Source organism: Narcine bancroftii, chromosome 1 (assembly GCF_036971445.1).
Source record: "Narcine bancroftii isolate sNarBan1 chromosome 1, sNarBan1.hap1, whole genome shotgun sequence".
Lineage (NCBI taxonomy): Eukaryota > Metazoa > Chordata > Chondrichthyes > Torpediniformes > Narcinidae > Narcine > Narcine bancroftii.
In genome coordinates, this window is record NC_091469.1 from 281007656 (window position 1) to 281020487 (window position 12832).

General features: G+C 36.8%; 1 protein-coding gene across 10 annotated transcripts in view; it reads right to left on the reverse strand.

The window, feature by feature from the left end:
* LOC138744666 (sperm-specific sodium:proton exchanger-like) overlaps positions 1-12832 on the reverse strand; it is a 224828-nt gene that overhangs the window by 165846 nt on the left and 46150 nt on the right. Inside the window, exon 2 of one of the 10 annotated variants that reach the window (XM_069901245.1) lies at positions 1779-1887. The exons of the other annotated variants lie outside the window; for them this stretch is intronic. The gene's annotated coding sequence lies outside the window, so the exon portion shown is untranslated. The remainder of the gene's footprint in view (positions 1-1778; positions 1888-12832) is intronic. 10 annotated transcript variants of the gene reach the window in all.

Sequence of the window (12832 nt, forward strand, 5' to 3'; positions counted from 1 at the left end):
AACAGACACTTTAGTACACAAGCAAAAATAAATTAATGACACTTTTTAGTCAATATTACACAAAACTATTCAAATCGGAATTACTAGGAGATCAGAATGAATGGAAGAATTTTTGCTGAATGTCGAACTTCAAAGACTGGAAGAGAGTGAAGGGATAGACTTAGATACTCTCTTCACAAGGAAAGAAATTAAAAATTAAAAAGGCTATGGACACCCTGCAGGCTAATAAATCACTGGGAGAGGATTGATTTCCACCTGACTTTTATTAATTCAAAGAATTATTAATGTCCCTGTTAATTAATGTCCTGGGCCACAAAAAACTTCAGACCAATATTCCTGTTAAATGTTGATTATAAGCTACTAGTGAAAGCATTGGCTAATAGGTTAAGACGTTACTTACCAGAACATACGGACAAAGCAGGATTTGTTAAAGGAAGGCATTCCTCAAAAATCTTGGTATTGGTAGAACAAATAAATTGGATTTTAAAAGAAATTTATACCATAAATCACAAGCTAAAATAATAACAAATAATCAGATGGTGGTGTTCCCCTGAGTAGATTGAGCAGTCAGGATGCCCCCTGTCCCAAGCACTTTTTATTTTAGTGATTGAACTGCTAACAGAGATAATAAGAAGGGTTCCGGATATAAAGGGCTTCAAATATTGGGCAAGCAGAAACCAAAATCAGTCTATTCGTCAATGAACTGGCTAAATCATTGGAAAAATTACAAATATCCCTCTACCTAAAAACTTTTTAAACTACTAAACAACCATATTAGACAATAAGGTACCACAAATTGCATTAGAAAAACTGACATGGCACTATGGGCTGGGAGGACTCATCCAGATTTCAAAAAATATTACTTAGCTGCACAGTCTAGATTTCTTGTCCACAGTCTTGGGTTCAAATAGGAATGTACTCAATGGAGGAGGGGGAAGCAAAGGACTTTATCTATAAATGGAGTGTAAAAAATCACTAAAGAAAAAGATGGATAACTCCATTCTAATACATATGATTAGAATGTGGCAAGAAATGAATGAATGTATCGGAAAAAAAAGTAGGGATATCAATAAAAGCATGTGTAAAAATGTGTTATTGCCATGAACATGGGCGATAGAATATTAAATTTGTAGTATGACAAAGGTACAAGATATATTAAGGACTGTTACACAGAAGGAACTCTTGTGTTCTTTGAACAATTAAAACACAAATACAGAATTGCCAATGGGACCTTCTTCTGTTGTCTCCAGCTTAGATCATTCTTAAGAGAAAGATGGAGACCAACATTGATCCCACCTGAAATCAGTAAAACTGAATGGACAGTCTGGATGGGGAATACACCCAAATTTATAGCAAAAATGTACTGTGCACTCCAGAGTGTAAGTGTAAAACCAGGGTTACAGAAGTCAAGGAGAAGATAGGAGTTGGACTTGGGTGTGGTGATTTCAGAAAGAAGCTGGTCAGAATGGTGTAAGGACAGCATGACATCAATTATAAATGTAAGATATGGACTAGTTCAGTATAATGATTTGCACCAATTATATCTTACCCCACAAAAGTTACACAGATCAAAAGCTGAAATTTCAGAGATGTGTTTCAGATGTGGGACTGAGACAGGAACTTTTCTACATGCCACATGGTCATGTGTGAAATTGAGGCCATTTTGGCAAGAAATCACAGAAAAATTAACCAGTATAACAGGAGTGGCCTTCACGGGCAACCCGGAGCAATATCTATTAGATAATTTCATGGAAATAAGCAATAAACTGGCCAAATACCAAATTTCATTTATAAAAATAGCACAGGCGGTAGCAAAAAAAATGTATCGCAATCACTCAGAAGTCCGACTCCTTTCTACTCATAGCACGATGGACTGCAGAAATGAACCTATGGGGGGGAAAAAAATCACATATATCACATTAATAGAATGTGATATTATAGAATAATATAGAATTATTATAGAATAAAAAAATCACATTATAACTTAAAGAATAACTATGACACTTCTGTAAAGGTCTGACAGCCACACCTGGACCACATCGAGGCCCAGATACAGTAATAAAAGGGAAAAAAAGGCTATAAAAGTATCTATTATATATACAAAAACAGTTTCCCCAACTGTACTCTATATCTTTAAAATATATGTAAGCTCTGACGGTTAATGGATCTGTATGTTTGGAAGGGAGGGAGGGACTGTTTCATTTTTGCTTTTGTTTGTTGTGTTTGTGAGAAAAAAATTAATATATTGCATATTTAAAATGTTACTATGTAAATTTTTTGAAAAAAATTCAAAAACTCAACACCTTCAGAATAGAGGATAACAAGAATAACAGGATACAATGTACATAGCATCTTTTTTGCCAATCATTAAAAAATGATTTCATCCCATTTGTTTTGGCTGTTGTAGAAATGTGATACAGTAACAGATACCGTGACTATGTTTCATCCTTCGACTTGGTTGATAAAATTATGAGTTATGGTATGTCTCGCGAGGTGATGCAAGTTATAGGTTTGGTAATTGCTATCAAAGAAGTCTTAGAAAATTGCTGCAATGCATCAAATGTAACAATAGCACAAGAAGTCATTTGGCTTTCTGAATTTAAGCTATCCATTAGAAAAATGAAGCTGATCTTGTTTTGTCTGAAGCACTGCAAGTTATTCTTCCAAGTACTGGCTCATTTACATCTTAAAGCATAATTTAAAACTGCCTCCAACATCTTCATGTGATGTGTTCCATGTGCTCACCCCTTAAAACCCAGGACATGCTCTGTTCTCACTGCTGCCTTCAGAAAGAGGTATAGGTGCCACAAGACTCATATCACAAGGTTCAGCAGTTGCTACCCCTCTACCATCAAACTCCTAAATTACAAACTCAATCAGAGTCTCATTTAAGGATTCTTACTTTTGCACTTTATTTTTTTTTCTCTCTGTATTGCACAGTTTGCTTGCACTTCTTGCTTATTTACATTTCTCTCTCTGGTACACAGATCTTTTCTTGAGTACAGTTTTTTTGCACTACCGACAAGTAGAAAATGTGCCTGGCCTGCAGGGTTGAATGTTGTGTCATGTTTGTACTCTGACAATAAATCTGAACTTTGTTTTCTTCATGTCAGTTTTAACTTTTTGACCCATCTATGTACTGCAGTTCTTGACCCTTGAACCATTTTGGGTCTTCACCACTCACAATATATTTCCATTACCTGTTCTTATGAAACATAAGTTTAATTTTTCACCATTTGCATAACACTTCAACATTCAATCTTCTGATCAGCTGAAGACTTATCACTATCCTCCTCACTGCACATTGTGTTTCCAAATCTTGATTTTGCCTCTGCTCTCTCTCTCTCAAATTCAAGCTCTAAATACCAGCATTGCTCTCAGCATTGACCCCAGCCAACAACAATCTAATTTCCTCCAATCAAAAGTAAACTGCTCACTACCCAGTGGTTTGTGTCATTTATCCTATTTTTAATTCTTGGTTCTATTAGTCTTTTTAATTAATGAGCTTTAAACTGAAAAAAAAATCTACTACCTCCTATTTTAATGAGACATTTTGCAAACACATCCACACCAGGTCATGTGCACTGCCCTCATCTACTTCATTACAATGTCAAAATAAAAATTCAGATGAAATTCAATTTGCTTCTTTACATATCAATTTTGGCTTCCATTAACTAATCTATTCTCAAAAGTGACTATTATTTTTGTCACAGATTATTTATCTAAAAGCTTTCCCATCGCAAAAGATAAATTGCCTGGTTTACAATTAGTGGAAGGTCATTTTTGATTTTTTTAAAATCTGCAATTCCCATCCTGTCATCACCCCATATTTACAGTGTGACAAATACTTCTGCAGCTCATTTCCATCAGCATCCAACAATATTATCACATGCAGACCAAATTTACTGTACACACACACCAAAATGTTGGAGGAACTCAGCCAGTTTACCTGTAGAACCAAGCCTCCGTCACAAACTCCCATCCGAGCTCTGGGAGCGCATGGGGTTCTCCCTCCTCCCTCTGAATTTCCAAATCCTCCCCTTCCTTGGACCCTCCCCTCCCTTGGACCCTTCCTCCCCTCCCCAACACACTCCACCACACTGAACCTTCCCCTAACCCCTGCTTGGACTTTATTATCCCCTCCCACATTCCCCTCTTGGAGACTGAGCGCTTTGTCCTCAGTTAAGGCCTCACCTTCATCCCCCTTCGCCCACGCCTCGACGGGTCCGTGCATGTCATGATGCTGATCTCTTCTGTTGGCTCCGTTTCCATGCTTACATTCACAACCACAATTCCCCACCACCCCCCCCCCCCCCCCTCCATATCACAGATCCCTTCTCCCACTTTAAACCTTCGCCTGCTCTGGATCTTTAGGTTCCCAAATGCTGCCGTGACATCAACTGATTCGACTTCACTTGAAATGCCTAGCTGTCCTCTCTCTCTTCACCCATCTGAACCTCGTTATCAAACCTGCAGCCAAGGGTGGCGCTGTTGTGGTCTGGTGCACTGACCTCTGGCCAAAGCCTGATGATAACTCTCAAACACCTCCTCACCTATCACCCTCTGCATCCAACACATTCTCCTTTGCCATTTCTGCCACCTACTACATGATCCACCACTAGACACATAGTCCCTTCTCCTCCCCTCTCCACCTTCTGCAAGGACCGCTCCGTCCGTGAATCCTTTGTCTACTCCTCCCTCCCACTAATCATCCCCTTGGTACCTACCCATGTGACTGCTCCACTTACATTCAAACCTCCCCCTCTCACCAATACTTGGGACCCCAAACAGACTTTCCAAGTGAATCAATATTTCATGCGAATCCGCAGGGGTCATCTACTGCATCCTGTTCTCCCGTTGTGGTCTCCTCTACATCAGAGAGGGTAGGCGCAGACTGGGATATCACTTTGTTGAGCACTTCGGCTCTGTCCACTGCAATAACATGGAGCTCTAAGTGGCTACCTGTTGTGAGTGAGGAAACAGGTTTGGCAGGTCTCAAAGGCAAGGACTCTACACAGCTTTGATAGGGAAGGATTTTATTTACAGAAGTGTGGGAAATGTTAATAGATTCAGTATTCACACACACAGTTTACTGCAGCCATGGGAAAGTAATAGTGGACAATTAATAACGAACATGGGGAAAATAGCGTTGGAACAAAATACACACATACAATGAAATAGTATATACAGTGATCAAATAAAAATCACTATGATGTCCCACCACCCCTTGACTCAGTGCAGGTATGGCTTTATGATACAAAGCTCCTAACCCTTAACAGTGCACATCTTACCAACAGTTTTTCCAGCACCCTTTCACACTTCTAGGCCTGGAGTGAAGCAGGGTGGTCCCAAGTTGGCAAAGAGAGAACAAAGAACACATGGCATCTTTGTAGTGTTGGAGGGACCAGTCAGGTCGTTAGCAGGAAACAATGGCTCAGTGCTAGGAGTGTTAATCCAATTACAACAGCCAATGACCCAAGGCCAAGCAGGCTGGAGAGTCCAGTCCAGGTAATTTACATGGATGTGCACTATTGGGTGCAGCAGAACCAAACCTTGATTGGCAGCTGGTGTGACCTTCGAATAGATAGGGGGAAGTGCTGTCACATGACAGCCCCAACCCTTCCCAATACACCACCCATTTCAATTCCCCATTTCATTCCCTTGCTGACATGTCTGCCTATGATCTCATGCACTGCCAAACTGAGACCACCTGCAACCAGATGGCATTAATATAGACTTTTCTGGCTTTCGTTGAACCCCTCCCCTCCCCCTGTTCCACTTCTTCCTCCATCACCTACCCCCAACTCTATCTCTCTCCCCTTTCCTGGTCTCCTTTAACAAAATCAATTCTCACCTCTCCTCTTATCATATCCAATTAACACCTCCTCCTCCCCCAGCCAACACTATCTCTAATTCTGAGATTTCCTGCTTGTTTTGCTTATTCTGCTGTTCTTTGCTTGTTCCTTCAAGAAGGGCTCAGGCCCAAAACATCGACAATATATAGACCTATTGAGTTCCGCCAGCATTTTGGTGTGTTTTTACTACAATATTAGCATCTGCAGACTTGAGTGTTTCACTCAAAGTTACAGTAGTGACAGCCTTCCCAGCTGCTTCACTTACCAAGTCTTCCCTTCTTACTACTCTGTATTTTGGATAAGCTAAGATAACCATACTTCAACCTTACCCCTTATCTTTGTATAATATTTTTAACTATTTCTGTAAATTTTAGAATAATTGAGATTCTTCATTAACACTTCTCTATAGCTCCTACTCTGCAAATTCTTTATTTGGGTCATCAAAAAGATTCTCCATATTATGTACTTCAGCTACCTTACCAGAATCGGATTTTTAAATTAATGGAGAGTTAATCAAAAACTGCTTTGGCCTGGCTAGCATTAAGCTGCATCATTTTAGGAATCATACACAATAGTCATTTGGATGGAGTCATTGATCAGCTTTAATTGTCATACACCCACATTTATAATTTGTAAATTTCAGCAGCACAGCAAGATATATAGAGAGAACATTATAAAAGGAACTAACTACTACAGAGTCAGAATCAGAGTTGAGTCATACAGCATGGGAACAGGTCCTTCAGACCAACTCGCCCGCACTGACCAAAATGTCTCACCCTAATGTGCCTCTGTGTGGCCCATATCCCTCAAAACCTATTCACGTGTTGTGGAAAATTCCAATTCTACACATAACAAAGAGGCTGGACTAATTCTGCCACATTTCCCTCCTTGTTGATCTTCTAGATCAGTGGTTCCCAACCTTTTTGTTCCAACTCACATACCATTTTAAGTATTCTCTAAAGCAATCCTTTACTAATCACAAAGCACCTATGGCATAGGGATTACTTAAAAGTGGTATGTGAGTTGGAACAAAAAGGTTGGGAACCACTGTTCTTTTTTTTTTAAATTTTTTATTTTTCACACCATAAATCACATTAACCATGGTACACACTTTTTCCTTTTCACACATATACAGTGCCATTTTCTCCCCTCCCCTCCCTCCTCCCAACGCACCCTCCCCACCCCACCCCCTCCATTTAAGGTATACAATCTAGGATACATTTAACCAGTCAGATAATGTTGTCACTCAACAAAAATACACCAGAAATTCTACTGAGTCCATTCTTTTCATTTCCTTCTCCTTCCATCAACTTAGGTAATGATTGTCCCCGGTAGGTTTTCGCTATTGTATTTAATGTAAGGCTCCCATATTTGTTCAAATATTTCAATATTATTTCTTAAACTATATGTTATTTTTTCTAATGGAATACATTTATTCATTTCTATATACCATTGTTGTATTTTCAAATTATCTTTCGATTTCCAGGTTGACATAATACATTTTTTTGCTACGGCTAGAGCTATCTTAACAAATCTTTTTTGTGCACCATCCAAATCAATTCCAAATTCTTTGTTTTTTATGTTACTTAGGAGGAAGATCTCTGGATTTTTTGGTATATTGTTTTCTGTAATTTTATTGAATATCTGGTTTAGATCTTCCCAAAATTTTTCTACTTTCTCACATGTCCAGATTGCATGAATTGTTGTTCCCATTTCTTTTTTACATCGAAAACATCTATCAGATACTGTTGGGTCCCATTTATTTAACTTTTGAGGTGTAATGTATAGCCTGTGTATCCAGTTATATTCTATCATACGTAACCTCGTATTTATTGTATTTCTCATCGTTCCAGAACATAGCTTCTCCCATGTTTCCTTTTTTATCTTTATATTTAAATCTTGTTCCCATTTTTGTTTAGTTTTACCATTTGTTTCCTCATTCTCCTTTTCTTGCAGTTTAATATACATATTTGTTATAAATCTTTTGATTATCATTGTATCTGTAATCACATATTCAAAGTTACTTGCCTCTGGCAAACTCAAACTGCTTCCTAATTTATCCTTCAAGTAGGATCTCAATTGGTAATATGCCAGCGCTGTATCTTGAGTTATATTGTACTTATCTTTCATTTGTTCAAAGGATAAGAATCTACTTCCTGAAAAACAATTTTCTATTCTTTTAATCCCATTTTTTTCCCATTCTCTAAAGGAAAGGTTATCTATTGTAAAAGGGAGTAACTTGTTTTGCGTCAATATTAGTTTTGGTAATTGATAATTTGTTTTATTTCTTTCTACATGAATCTTCTTCCAAATATTGAGGAGATGATGTAATACTGGAGAACTTCTATGTTGTACCAATTTTTCATCCCATTTATATATTATGTGTTCAGGTATCTTTTCCCCTATTTTATCTAATTCTAATCTCGTCCAATCTGGCTTTTCCCTTGTTTGATAAAAATCTGATAGGTATCTTAATTGTGCGGCTCTATAATAATTTTTAAAGTTTGGCAGTTGTAAGCCTCCTTGTTTATACCATTCTGTTAATTTATTTAGTGCTATCCTCAGTTTCCCCCCTCTCCATAAAAATTTCCTTATTATTTTCTTTAACTCCTTGAAGAATTTCTCTGTCAGTTGTATTGGCAATGCCTGAAATAAGTATAATATCCTTGGAAAAATGTTCATTTTAATACAGTTTATCCTTCCTATTAGTGTTAGTGGTAAATCTTTCCAATGCTCTAAATCGTCCTGTAATTTTTTCATTAGTGGATAATAATTGAGTTTATATAGTTGGCCGAGATTTTTGTTTATTTGTACACCTAGGTATCTTATTGTTTGCATTTGCCATCTAAATGGTGATTCCTTCTTAAATTTTGAGAAATCCGCATTATTCATAGGCATTGCTTCACTTTTATTTACATTTATCTTGTAACCCGACACTTCTCCATATTCCTTCAATTTCATCCGCAAATAAACTGATTTTATATTCCTTGTCTTTTATTTTCATTCCTTTTATATTATTATCTATTCTTATCAGTTCTGCTAGTGGTTCTATAGCTAACGCAAACAATAAAGGTGATAGTGGGCATCCCTGCCATGCTGACCTGCTTAAGTTAAATTGCTTTAATACATGTCCATTTACTGTCACTTTCGCTAATGGTCCCTTATATAATGCTTTAATCCAATTAATATACTTCTCTGGTAAACTGAATTTTTGCAATACTTTGAACAAATAATTCCATTCTACTCTGTCAAAGGCCTTCTCTGCGTCTAAAGCAACTGCTACTGTAGGTGCTTTATTTCCTTCTACTGCATGAATTAAGTTAATAAATTTGCAAATATTGTCTGTTGTGCGTCTTTTTTTGATAAATCCAGTTTGGTCTAAATTTACCATTTTCGGTACATGCTCTGCTAATCTGTTTGCTAATAGTTTAGCTATTATCTAATAATCTGTGTTAAGTAAAGATATTGGTCTATATGACGCTGGTGAGAGTGGATCTTTCCCTTGCTTTAGTATTACTGTAATTATTGCTGTTTTACATGAATCTGGTAAGCTTTGTGTTTCATCAATCTGGTTGATTACTTCCAGGATGGGCAGAATTAATAAGTCTTTAAATGTTTTGTAGAATTCTATTGGGAATCCATCCTCTCCTGGTGTCTTATTATTTGGTAATTTTTTTATTATCTCTTGTATTTCTACTATTCCAAATGGCTCTGTTAATTTATTTTGTTCCTCTATTTATAGTTTTGGTAGTTCAATTTTAGTCAGAAATTCATCTATTTTCCCTTCTTTCCCTTCGTTTTCAGTTCGGTATAATTGTTCATAGAATTCTCTAAAGTTTTCCTTAATTTCTTTTGGATTATATGTAATTTGTTTGTCTTTTTTCCTTGATGCCAATACCATTTTCTTAGCTTGTTCTGTCTTAAGCTGCCATGCTAGGATTTTGTGTGTTTTTTCACCTAATTCATAATATTTCTGTTTTGTCTTCATTATATTTTTCTCCACCTTATATGTTTGTAGTGTTTCATATTTTATTTTTTTATCCACCAATTCTCTTCTTTTAGTAATATCTTCCTTCATTACTAATTATTTTTCTATATTTACTATTTCCCTTTCCAACTGCTCTGTTTCCTGATTATAGTCCTTCTTCATCTTGGTTACATAACTTATTATTTGCCCTCTAATGAATGCTTTCATTGCATCCCATAGTATAAAATTATCTTCCACTGATTCCGTATTTATTTCAAAATACATTTTAATTTGTTTTTCAATAAATTCTCTAAAATCCTGCCTTTTAAGCAACATGGGGTTTAATCTCATCTATACATTCTTGGAGGGATGTCCTCTAACTTTACTGTCAATATTAAGGGTGAATGGTCTGATAATATTCTAGCTTTATATTCTGGTTTTTTTTTACTCTATCTTGCATACGAGCTGATAACAAAAATAGGTCTATTCTTGAGTATGTTTTATGTCTAGCCGAGTAATATAAATATTCCTTTTCCTTTGGGTGTTGTTTCCTCCATATATCCAAAAGTTGCATTTCTTCCATCGATTTAATTATAAATTTGGTTACTTTGTTCTTTCTGTTAATTTTTTTCCCAGTTTTGTCCATATTTGAATCCAAATTCAGGTTGAAATCCCCTCCTATTAATATGTTCCCTTGCATATCTGCTATCTTCAAAAAGATATCTTGCATGAACTTTTGATCTTCTTCGTTAGGTGAATATTTTAAATGGCACATTTTTACTAATTAATATAGCTACTCCTCTTGCTTTTGAATTATACGATGCTGCTGTTACGTGTCCTACCCAATCTCTCTTTAATTTCTTATGTTCCAATTCAGTTAAATGTGTTTCTTGCACAAATGCTATATCAATTTTTTCTTTTTTCAGTAAATTTAGCAGTTTCTTCCTTTTAATTTGGTTATGTATTCCATTAATATTTAAAGTCATATAGTTCAACGTAGCAATTTTATACTTTGTTTATCTTCCCTTTCCGTTTCTCCATCATTACTTTTCCTTCTTATCCATTTCTGTTTTCTTGTTTTGAATCCTTTATAAGACAACATTCCTAAAACATCAAACATTTTCCTTATTCTCCTATTTAAAACTTCTTTAGCCCCAATCCCCCCTTCCCCTCCTGAGTTGTCCTTTATCCCTTGTCGGACAACCACATCTCCCCTCTCCATTTGGATTTGCGAATTCACTCGCAAGCGTCAGCTGATTTTGCAGTGACCGTAATACCCCCCCACCCAGACCCCATACAGAAAAGATTTCGCTTTTCATATGTGACAAAGGTCACTCTTTTAATTCCCTCCTTATTCCCTCTATTCCTTTTCCTTCCCTTATTAATTCTTGTCTATACTATCTATATTTCCCTCTAAATACGGATACATTCATGTATGCACATTATACATATACACACATATACCTCTTTACCCACATACATACAAATCGTGGTCATTTTTACTCTTATTACATGTCTTCATCTCTCTGTTTGTTTTGTAGTTGTTCTGCAAATTTCCTTGCTTCCTCTGGATCCGAGAATAGTTTTTTTTCCCATAAGATCATTTTCGATGTTTTGAACTCTTTCCTCCTCTTCAGGAGCTCAAAACTTATGTCTTTTTAGTTTGCAGTCTTTTGTACTCTCGTTACACGTCTTCATCTCTCAGTCTATTTTGTAATTGTTCTGCAAATTTTCGTGCTTCCTCTGGATCCGAGAATAGTCTGTTTTGTTGTCCTGGAATAAATATTTTCAATACCGCTGGATGCTTTAGTATAAATTTATACCCTTTCTTCCATAAAATCGCCTTTGCTGTATTGAACTCCTTTCTCTTCTTGAGGAGTTCAAAACTTATATCTGGATAAATGAAGATTTTTTGCCCTTTGTACTCCAGTGGCTTATTGTCCTCTCTTACTTTTTCCATTGTTTTCTCCAGAACCTTTTCTCTTGTAGTATATCTTAGGAATTTTACTAAAACAGATCTTGGCTTTTGTTGTGATTGTGGTTTAAAGGCCAATGCTCTATGTGCCCTTTCTATTTCCATTTCTTGCTGTAGTTCTGGACATCCTAGGATCCTAGGGATCCAATCTTTTATAAACTCTCTCATATTCTTGCCTTCTTCATCTTCCTTAAGGCCCACTATCTTTATGTTATTTCTTCTGTTATAATTTTCCATTATATCTATTTTCTGAGCTAACAGTTCTTGTGTCTCTTTAACTTTTTTATTAGATTCCTCTAATTTCTTTTTTAAGTCCTCTACCTCCATTTCTACTGCTGCTTCTCGTTCTTGCACCTTGTCCATTCTTTTTCCCATTTCTGATAAGGTCATATCTATTTTATTCATTTTCTCTTCTGTATTGTTTATTCTTCTTAAATCATCAAATTCCTGCGCTTGCCATTCTTTAAATGACTCCATGTATTCTTTAATAAGAGAAAGTAAATCCTTTATCTTGCCTTTCCCTTCTTCTTCTATTTCACTGTACTCTTCCTCTTACTCTTCTTCTTCCTCTGGGTTGGCCATCTGTTGTTTCTTTGTTGCCCTTTTCTTCTCTTCTTTCTTGTTTTCGTTGTCTTCTGTGTTCTCCTCTTGCTGCAGGTGTTCTGCAGCTGTCGTTGCCGGCTGTGGAGATCGACTCCCCAGCTGGTCACCCCTCCTGTCGATGTGTTTTTTTTCTTGCGCATTGCGCATGCGCGACTCCTCGCGCATGCGCGGTTGCGCACTTTTACTCGGCTCAGCGAGCCATTTTTGTAGTCCATATTCTACCAACCTGAGGGAGCGGGTTTCTCTCTCCACCGCGGGCCTCTTCGAACAAGTAAGGCCTTTTCCTTCATCTTCCGTTGTCTTCTCTTCCTCTCTTCTTACCGTTGGTTTCGACTTTTCTTTTTTCGTCGCCATCTTCTTTCCACCTTTATATTCACTTTACTTTGATTTTTATTTCTGTGCCTTTGTGTTTTGCTTTGTTTTTTCTGACTT